Raw genomic sequence first — 10311 nt, 5'->3', positions numbered from 1 at the left:
GCAATACAGATCTGGCCTCCTGCCGTGCTTTCTAAGTGGGGGCGGAAAACCACACGAAATGGAAGTTTGAAGGGGTGACAACGTGGTTTTTCATGGAAAATGTACGAAATCCAGGAATTCCCCGATTAGTCAAGGAAAATCCAATCACCACTGACATCCATTTGAACGCAGCCCATTATGGCGGGCAGCTCCGTTGTGTGCAATTAGATTATGTTGTAGTTCTTTGGTAGAAAGTAGACAGTAGATGGGGTTAGGGGAGGAGGACGAGCGAGAGATGATGACATCAGACGTTGTGAACCAGATCTGAACCCGTGGCATTTCAAAAACAATGGTATGTGCCTTAACCCCCGGAATGTTGTGTGTGTCAAGGGTTCAAACAGTTAGCGTGTGCTTGTTAGACGATATGTTCCTGGAGCTAAACGTGACAGACAGCTATTTATGGGTCAGTTGCTCGAGAGGCGAACTAAAACAGTCAGCACTGGGACCATCCATATCAAAGATGCAAGCTGCTGCCAGCAGTTTTGGATTTTTGTTGACTTTGCGCCCCCCCGTGGATGAAAGCTGTAGTGTTCGAAAGAAGAAACAACGCAGCCGCTTGTAGCGAAGCGCTACGTTCACCCTCTGTTAACTCGTGCCAGGGTTCCCACGCATCCTGGAAAACTGGGAATGTATAGACTGGTTTTCCAGGAATGGGAAACACCTTGAAAAATGATCATATTGATCAAAAGTCCTGGAAATATTATTGAAGTCATGGGAAATTGGCAAGCTAGGTTATAACAATGTATTTTCCCCCACTGAGATGGCATAATTTTTGGGCAATTTTCAGATGGAAAGTTTTACCCATGTTCTCATCTGCTGAGAGGTTTGGGCTTTATGTTCATTTAGCAGATAAAGGCACACCCTCCATTTAGAGGCTTTTGAGAATTCCACGGATAGTTAATACTGAGTAATGTCTTTCTGTCAGCAACGGCCGTCATGGAAGTAAATACAGAGCCGGCCTAAGGCATGAGCGAACTAAGCGGTCGCTTAGGGCCCCCGCGCCAGCAGGGGGCCCCCAAGAGCGCTTGAAATGTCAAATATGACAGATTGATAAATATATATATACTACTAGAAGAACCCCGCTACAATGTAGCGGTTTGGTTATCCACCCGTCTAAATCTCCCTCCTCTTCATCCTGCCAGCTAACCGCCTTCCCCCTGCCCCTAAACCCCCCCCACTCCGACTCCCTCCCCCCAAATGCTCAGAATCATCTGAAATGCCGAGAAAAGTGGTTTTTAGCCATTTTTAGAAAACGCATATTTTGCGTAATTATGCATAATTATTATAATTATATTGTAATGTTCTGCTATTTTTCTGGTCCTCTCTGGAACAATACCTACCACCTCCCAAAAAAATTAGGATCATAAGTGCATTTTTGCAAAAATGCATATATTTTGCATAATGCCAAAACATTTCTAAGTCCCAGAATTTTTTTTTATATAGGTGAAAAAAATCAAAGATGCTCAGAATCATCCGAAATGCCGAGAAAAGTGGTTTTTAGCCATTTTTAGAAAAATGCATATTTATGCATAATTATGCATACTTGGGTATGCTGATCTGGGATTTTCCCCTTACTCTCTGAGACAATACCTACCACCTCCAAAAAGAATTAGGATCATAAGTGCTTTAGTTTTCGGTACCGCTATCTACACTAACTAACACACACACACACACACACACATTCCGAAAATATATGAGTAGATTTTTTGTGTGTGTGTGTGATATATCAGTAGTAATCACCAAAAATCAAAAACTAAATATTTTGATATCATGTTGTTAAACAGACTGAGAAATTAATGCTACTGGTTTAATGATTTCCGTTGCCTATGTCAGAGCTGGCGTCAGGTTCATGTGCATTATAACTGTAAGCTAGTACATCGCGACAGTATGTCACCTAAAAGAGTTTATCTGTCTGCTGCAGAGAAGGGTGGGCCGGGGGTGGGGGGGGGAATCATATTCTGCTTAGGGCCCCATAAAGCCTTGGGCCGGCTCTGCGTAAATAACATGGAAAAGTCCTGGGAGAGGATCTCTTATGAATCACTACATAGCAAATATGGAACCTTCCCGCTGACGGGCTGATTTGATTATGTCGCCATCTAGAGGCAGCGTAATCAAATTGGGAGCAATAATCAGTCAAAAACTCCTTGTAGCTGCTTTGAAGGAAGCAAGGCAGCTTGGTAGAGCCCGTTAAAACATTATACATGTCAAACATGATGCACCCGCTTCATCACAGCTACCGCCACTGAAGTTGTTGTTATGTTATTACATCATTTTTCATTATTATTATCATTATTACCCCCCCCCCCTTTTCTCCCCAATTGTACCTGGCCAATTACCCCACTCCTCTGAGCCGTCCCGGTTGCTGCTCCGCCCCCTCTGCCGATCCAGGGAGGGCTGCAGACTACCACACGCCTCCTCCCATACAGGTGGAGTCGCCAGCCGCTTCTTTTCACCTGACAGTGAGGAGTTTCTCACTGCGTGGGAGGATCACGCTATTCCCCCGACCGACCAGAGGAGGCGCTAGTGCAGCAACCAGGACACGTACCCACATCCGGCTTCCCAACCGCAGACACGACCAGTTGTGTCTGTAGGGACGCCCGACCAAGCCGGAGGCAGCACGGGGATTCGAACCGGCAATCCCCGTGTTGGTAGGCAACGGAATAGACCGCCACGCCGCCCGGATGCCCCTCGCATTTTTCATCATTGAAAATTTCAATACCATCATCATCGTCATCATGGTTAATATCTTAATATCATTACGCGAATTTACATCAAACACGGGATGAAAAACCTCAGTGTCAGGGGAAACGTCCCCCCTAAAGGGAAATAGGAATATGAACTTCAGAAGATGTTTCACCTTCACGACTCGTGTCCACGACGTGAGGACCCGAGCATCTTTAAGTGTCTAGAGGAGAGAAGAGATGAGAAGTGGAGGGGGAGGAGGGAGAGATGAGGCAGCTTGTTTTAAAGATAGGCTACACAGGTGATGTGTTACTACTCTCACACACACACACACACACACACACACACACACACACACACACAGGTTTTATGGCGGTTGGGGTAAATGAGTGGGTAGGCGGTGCACTCCGAGGATGACACCACAGTGCAGGGTTTAATGACAGATCGGCCCATAAAACCCACTGCCCCTCTATCTCTCCCCCCCTCCTCCTTTCACCTTCATCCCTCGCCTCCCTTTCCTCTCGCCTCTCACTCCTTTTTCCATCCCTCCACTCCATCCTCTCCTCGCTGCTCTTCACCTCCATCTCTCTCCGTCATCGTGGCGTATGTCGTCCGGCCATTCCTCTCCAAGTCCCAACCTTCCCCTTTTCTCCTTTCGTCTCCCCGTTCATCTCTCCTTTTTAAACATAGCTTCCTCCCTCCATCTCCCTAATGGATGTACCAGGAAAGAGAGGATGTGATTGGGAGGTATGACGGTAGCCTTCGATTACTGCAGACAGGGATCGGATACAGGTCATTTCTAAAAGTGCTTCACAACCAGTTGGTAAAATACGTCATGTACCTGAAGGTTATCACTTGGCGTCTGTCGACCGTCACGTATTTGATCACATGACTGTGATGTCGGTTCCTCTGCAGAATTAGGTGTTGCTTTTCCTCATTTGTGATCAAGGCCCCGTGTATAGTATTGAATTATTCTTATTCCGAATAGATGCACTTGATAAGCATTAGATTGTCAGCATAAACACCGACGAGAAGCAGATCATAGTATCTGGACTTGTAGGATGTAAACTTGACATCAGGCAGTATACTAATGGGGCAGATCATAGTATCTGGACTTGTAGGATGTAAACTTGACATCAGGCAGTAATACTGATGGGGCAGATCATAGTATCTGGACTTGTAGGATGTAAACTTGACATCAGGCAGTAATACTGATGGGGCAGATCATAGTATCTGGACTTGTAGGATGTAAACTTGACATCAGGCAGTAATACTGATGGGGCAGATCATAGTATCTGGACTTGTAGGATGTAAACTTGACGTCAGGTAGTAATAATGATGGGGCAGATCATAGTATCTGGACTTGTAGGATGTAAACTTGACGTCAGGTAGTAATACTGATGGGGCAGATCATAGTATCTGGACTTGTAAGATGTAAACTTGACATCAGGCAGTAATACTGATGGGGCAGATCATAGTATCTGGACTTGTAGGATGTAAACTTGACATCAGGCAGTAATACTAATGGGGCAGATCATAGTATCTGGACTTGTAGGATGTAAACTTGACGTCAGGCAGTATACTAATCGGGCAGATCATAGTATCTGGACTTGTAGGATGTAAACTTGACATCAGGCAGTAATACTGATGGGGCAGATCATAGTATCTGGACTTGTAGGGTGTAAACTTGACGTCAGGCAGTAATACTGATGGAGCAGATCATAGTATCTGGACTTGTAGGATGTAAACTTGACGTCAGGCAGTAATACTGATGGGGCAGATTCACTTTAGAGCTCTTGTGCAGGACAAGCTGCTGTATGTATTATCAGCAGCAGCAGCGATGATCAGCAGTTTCTCTCTCCTGTGCGTGGGCAGATCATCGCATGGGCAAAGTGAGCACATGCTGATGGCCCTGGAGCCAATGGGGACCCTTTGCCTTAAGATTTATTATTATCTAGTTTTTTTAGTGTGTCAAGTAATTTTTTTTTAAATATTGGCGTAAATGTGATTTTGAAAATGTAGTAGGAAATCGTTTGAATGCTCTGTAAATTAACTAATTAAATCACGTAATGTCAAAATGACGTAAGCTATAGGTCAAAGGTCAATTTCGCAGTCAACATGGAGCAACGCGGGTCGGCAAAGCATAAAGTCAAAATAGAAAAAGAAGCTGAAGATGCCGGTTTGGTGCAACAAATAGTCTCTATGACACAGAGACGTCACTCGTGGCCACTGAATCGGATCTCGTCCGGGAGTTGAATCGGAACTCTTCCGAGAGCTGAATCGGATCTCGTCCGGGAGTTGAATCGGAACTCTTCCGAGAGCTGAATCGGATCTCGTCCGGGAGTTGAATCGGAACTCTTCCGAGAGCTGAATCGGATCTCGTCCGGGAGTTGAATCGGAACTCTTCTGGGAGTTGAATCGGAACTCTTCCGAGAGCTGAATCGGATCTCGTCCGGGAGTTGAATCGGAACTCGTCCAGGAATTGGACTTTGTTGACTTCATCAACAACTTCCCTTCAAAGAAGGCCAGAAGAAAGCCGTTGGTTTAGGTAGGACCATTTTCACTGCAGTTTTATTTAAATTAAGATGTGTGTTTGACTCCTACAGATGTATATACTGGGGCGTCCGGGTAGCATAGCATTGTATTCCGTTGCCTACCAACACGGGGATCGCCGGTTCGAATCCCTACATTACCTCAGACTTGGTCGGGCGTCCCTACAGGCACAACCGGCCGTGTCTGCGGGTGGAAAGCCGGACGTGGGTATGTATCCTGGTCGCTGCACTAGCGCCCCCTCAGGTCAGTCGGGGCGCCTGTTCAGGGGAGAGGGGGAATAGCGTGATCCTCCCATGCGCTACTTCCTCCTGGTGAAACTCCTCACGGTCAGGTGAAAAGAAGCGGCTGGCGACTCCACACGTATGGGAGGAGGCATGTGGTAGTCTGCAGCCCTCCCCGGATCGGCGGGGTGGGGGGTGGAGCAGCGACTGGGACGGCTCGGAACATAGGGTAATTGGCCAAGTACAGTTGGTGAGAAAAGGGAAAAAAAGCTGTATATACTGTGCTGTACATGGCATGCACAGAACAAAACAGACCTCAAACGGCAGTAATTCTACATGTCGAAATAACGAGTATAATTTCAAAGTAGCACATGCTGTGCCATTGTGGGTTGCCCCGTGTTATTGTGCAACCAAACCCTGTGTTTGGGGAGGGCACACGCAGTGAGTGTGTTGGTAGGCTGCCTTGGTCATCATAACCCGTGTATGCATTTGTGTTTGTGTGTGGACGCTTAGATGGACGGAGGGTTGGGTGCGCGGGGTCTGTGGCTAGCTGGCCCGCTGGATGGATATGGATCGAGTGATAGATAGAACCATGCATGGAAAAGCAGATGGCAGATGATGACAGATAATGGGTGACAGAGTACAGGCTGGGAGTTTGAGACAAACCTGACCAGTAAAAAAAACAGCATAATCGTGGATTTACTGCTCCGGGCCACAATAGCTCCTATATGTTCTTAATGGATAAAGAACTTCCTGTGTCTGTCTGTCTGACTGACTGTATCTGTCTGTCTGTATATGTCAGTCTGTCTGTCTGTCTGTCTGTCTATCTGTCTGTCTGTATATGTCAATCTGTCTATCTGTCTGACTGTATATCTGTCTGTCAGTATATGTCAATCTGTCTATCTGTCTATCAGTCTATCTGTATATGTCAATCTGTCTGTCTGACTGTATCTGTCTGTCTGTCTGACTGTATATGTCAGTCTGTCTGTCTGACTGTCTATCTGTCTGTCTGTATATGTCAATCTGTCTATCTGTCTGACTGTATATGTCAGTCTGTCTGTCTGTCTGTCTGACTGTCTATCTGTCTGTCTGTATATGTCAATCTGTCTATCTGTCTGTCTGACTGTCTATCTGTCTGTCTGTATATGTCAATCTGTCTGTCTAGCTGTCTGTCTGACTGTATATGTCAGTCAGTCTGCCTGCCTGTCTGTCTGTATATGTCAGTCAGTGCCTGCCTGTCTATCTGTCTGTCTATCTGTCTGTCTGACTGTATATGTCAGTCAGTCTGTCTGTCTGCTTGCCTGTCTGTCTGTATATGTCAGTCAGTGCCTGCCTGTCTGTCTGCCTGACTGACGGTTTCGGTCTGTTTGTGGGTCTGTCTGCCTGACTGACGGTTTCGGTCTGTTTGTGGGTCTGTCTGCCTGCCTACTCTTCACAGTCAGTCCAGTGGCAGCATTCCAAACATTTTCACCAGTTTGTGGTGTGGGCTCTGCAGAGCTGCTGGGTTAAAACAAGAAGGCATGTGGTTAGTTAGTGTGTGTGTGTGTGTGTGTGGTTACGTGCTTAAACTGAGCATGTGAATGTGTCGGAGCATACTTATCGTTTGCTGAACAAACAAAAAAACAGATACGCTCGTCGCACCAGCGTATGTGCAGTCAAACAGACGTGTGTTGTGTGTATTTATACACACATTCATGCATGTGGGTCTCCGAGTGATTCTCCTACCCGTGTGTGCGCGCGAGTGTGGCCTCGGCGTTGGCCACTTTCTCCTCACGCTGTGCCGATTCACAGTAGCATTCGATCGTTCCCGTCAGGTTTCCATTTGCCCCGGCTGAGTTGGGGTCAATAATCCCCCTCACGTGATCAGTGCGTTCCCGACACGCGGCCTCAGCACGGTCCCAAGTGAAGAGAGTCTGGCTCCGCTGTCGTACGGGCACCCCGATGTCCCTCCCTGTGAGGATCCAGACTGCCGGACGGGCTGCTAAATGTGTTGGCGGTACGGTGAGAGTGATCAGGCCGTGCAGCAGGACTGCTGAACTGAACCCTGCCCGCCCGGTGCTGACGGCACAGTCGGTACGACCCCTTCCTGGCTGTGGGTCGGAGATGGCGGCAGTGAGCGGCACAGCAGAATCGATATTTCCCATGTCACCGTTGTGGACACAGCCGAACGATAGGTCAAAAACAGTGTCCTATTGTATCGCTCTCTGTCTCTCTCTCTCTCTCTCTCTCAGTTCAATTCAATTAGATATGTGCTTTATTGGCATGACATACGTTTGTGTACATATTGCCAAAGCATGTAAAACAACAACACAACACTGATTATAATAACAGCAACAATCTCTCTCTCTCTCTCACACACACACACACACACACACACACAATGAAACAAACAGTCATATTTTGTCTCTGTTTCTAGTTTAAAGCTAATAACATGCTGATCAAGCAAGTGCAATGAATGGGGACTGCTAGAGCACACTGATTCTATTCTATTCTGTCCTGTCCTGTTCTGTCCTGTCCTAGTCTATTCTGTCCTATTCTATTCTGTCCTGTCCTATTCTGTCCTGTCCTGTTCTGTCCTGTCCTAGTCTATTCTGTCCTGTCCTATTCTGTCCTGTCCTATTCTGTCCTGTCCTATTCTGTCCTGTCCTAGTCTATTCTGTCCTAGTCTATTCTGTCCTATTCTGTTCTGTCCTATTCTGTCCTGTCCTAGTCTATTCTGTTCTGTCCTATTCTGTTCTGTCCTGTTCTATTCTTTCCTATTCTGTCCTGTCCTATTCTGTCCTGTCCTAGTCTATTCTGTCCTAGTCTATTCTGTCCTATTCTGTCCTGTCCTAGTCTATTCTGTCCTATTCTGTTCTGTTCTGTTCTGTCCTGTTCTATTCTTTTCTTTTCTTTTTCTATTCTGTTCTGAGGATGTAATGGGATATGATGACTTTCTGTTGTGTGTGGTGACATTGAGGCTGAGGGCAGAGAGGTCAATTCAAATGAGTTTAGAGAGACGGAGCTGGTAGGAGAGAGTATCTATCTCTATCTATCTGTCTGTCTGTCTGTCTGTCAGTCGCTCGCTCTCTCTTTCTCTATCTATTGCTCTCTCTATATCTATCTATCTATCTATGGCTCTCTCTCTCACTCTCTCTCTATCTATCTATCTATCTATCTATCTATCTATCTATCTATCTACCTGTCTGTCTGTCTGTGTGTTTATTTTTGGGTTGTTTTGAGTCGGTCAGCCCAGATCTTGTGCGTCTCGTCTCTGTTGCCTCTTCACTTCCACACATTCAGACACGGTTGTGTGTCTCTCGCGCGGTGTCCCGTCGCTCGGCTCTTTCTGCCATTCTGCTCGCTTGCGGAGCGAGGGAGCTGGTAGGTTTGTTTGTTTTGCTAACGGACGTTAAATGACAGTCGGGGTCATCACAGAGAGAGAGAGAGACGTGGACTGTCCTCCGAAAGTCCGGTCAGACTCGGGCGGTTACCTGGTGTGCCGTTCTCACTCCCCGGCAGCGAGTTTCCTGCGAGTGAGCCGAGCGCTTGCATCACAGCCCGCCAGTGTTTGTTTTCGCGTGCGTGCGTCAGGTAAGGGTTTGTACAGGGAGGCGGGTCACGGCAGCCGGGCGGGGTCAACGATGACGCCACGGAAAGCAACCTGAGGGAAAGACACAGGAGAGGGAGAGAGAGAAGGAAGACATTATGAGAATGTGTGTGCAAGAAGGAGAGGCAGAAAGAGGCAGGGAGAAGGAGAGAGCTATGGAGAGACCCAGCAGTTGCCATGTAAGTTAGTGTGTGTTTGGTGTGTGTCCAGGTGCTGAGTGTGTGTGTGTGCTGTCAGGTGTTAGCTATAGCACGGAGGTTGCTAGCAGCAGTAGTCATCGGACTTGCCGGGTAGACGGAACAGAGGAACTGATTTCCACATACTCGTGTTTGTTTGCTCGTGTGCTGGCTTGATTAGATGGCGCAATTTACACCTTGGCATATTTTGGGCACATTTTTTTTACCGTCGCTTCGTTGCGTTCTGGAGTCATACAACACTGCTGGTGCAGCATTACACAACTGTAATAATAACGATGACAAATTATAGAGATGCATGTAGGATTACATGGGACATAATCACTGGACTATCTCCGAAAACAAAACATCGCCAAGTATTTTTGCCTCGTCCCAAACACACACTCCAGATAATACCCTCCTCCTCCTCCTCCTCCTCTCTGTATTCCTGCGACTGTGTATCTTGTGTGTAAAAACACTTCAGTATCCTATGCAAGTATTTAAGACTCACATCTAGTACCTCTGCAGTGTCTGTAGGACCTGGTGACACAGAAACCCGAGTTCCTTTTTTGTGTTGCGCTAATCGTCCCTGGGGATCACAGCCTCAGCTACATCTCTAGAAAGTATCGAATATATATTAAAAGTATCGAATAGATATTAAAAGTATCGAATATGTATTAAAAGTATCAACTCCCATATTTTCGTAATGTGTGTGTGTGTGGTGTTAGTGTGTGTGTGTGTGTTAGTTAGTGTAGATAGCGGGACCGAAAACTAAAGCACTTATGATCCTAATTCTTTTTGGAGGTGGTAGGTATTGTCTCAGAGAGTAAGGGAAACATCCCAGAAAATTAAAATTATGCATAATTATGTGTAAATATGCAAAATATGAATTTTCTAAACATGGCTAAAAACCACTTTTCTCGCCATTTCAGATGATTCTGAGCATCTTTGATTTTTTTAACCTATATAAAAGTTTTTTCTGGGACTTAGAAATGTTTTGACATTATGCAAAATAGACGCATTTTTGCAAAAATGCACTTATGATCCTAACTTT

The 10311-nt window shown here is 46.2% G+C and overlaps 1 protein-coding gene across 2 annotated transcripts in view; it reads left to right on the top strand.

The window, feature by feature from the left end:
• bcar3 (BCAR3 adaptor protein, NSP family member) overlaps positions 1-10311 on the top strand; it is a 50629-nt gene that overhangs the window by 17943 nt on the left and 22375 nt on the right. The gene's annotated exons all lie outside the window — the stretch shown is intronic.

The sequence above is a fragment of the Lampris incognitus genome, chromosome 3 (assembly GCF_029633865.1).
Source record: "Lampris incognitus isolate fLamInc1 chromosome 3, fLamInc1.hap2, whole genome shotgun sequence".
NCBI lineage: Eukaryota > Metazoa > Chordata > Actinopteri > Lampriformes > Lampridae > Lampris > Lampris incognitus.
This window is presented reverse-complemented; position numbering and strand designations above follow the sequence as displayed.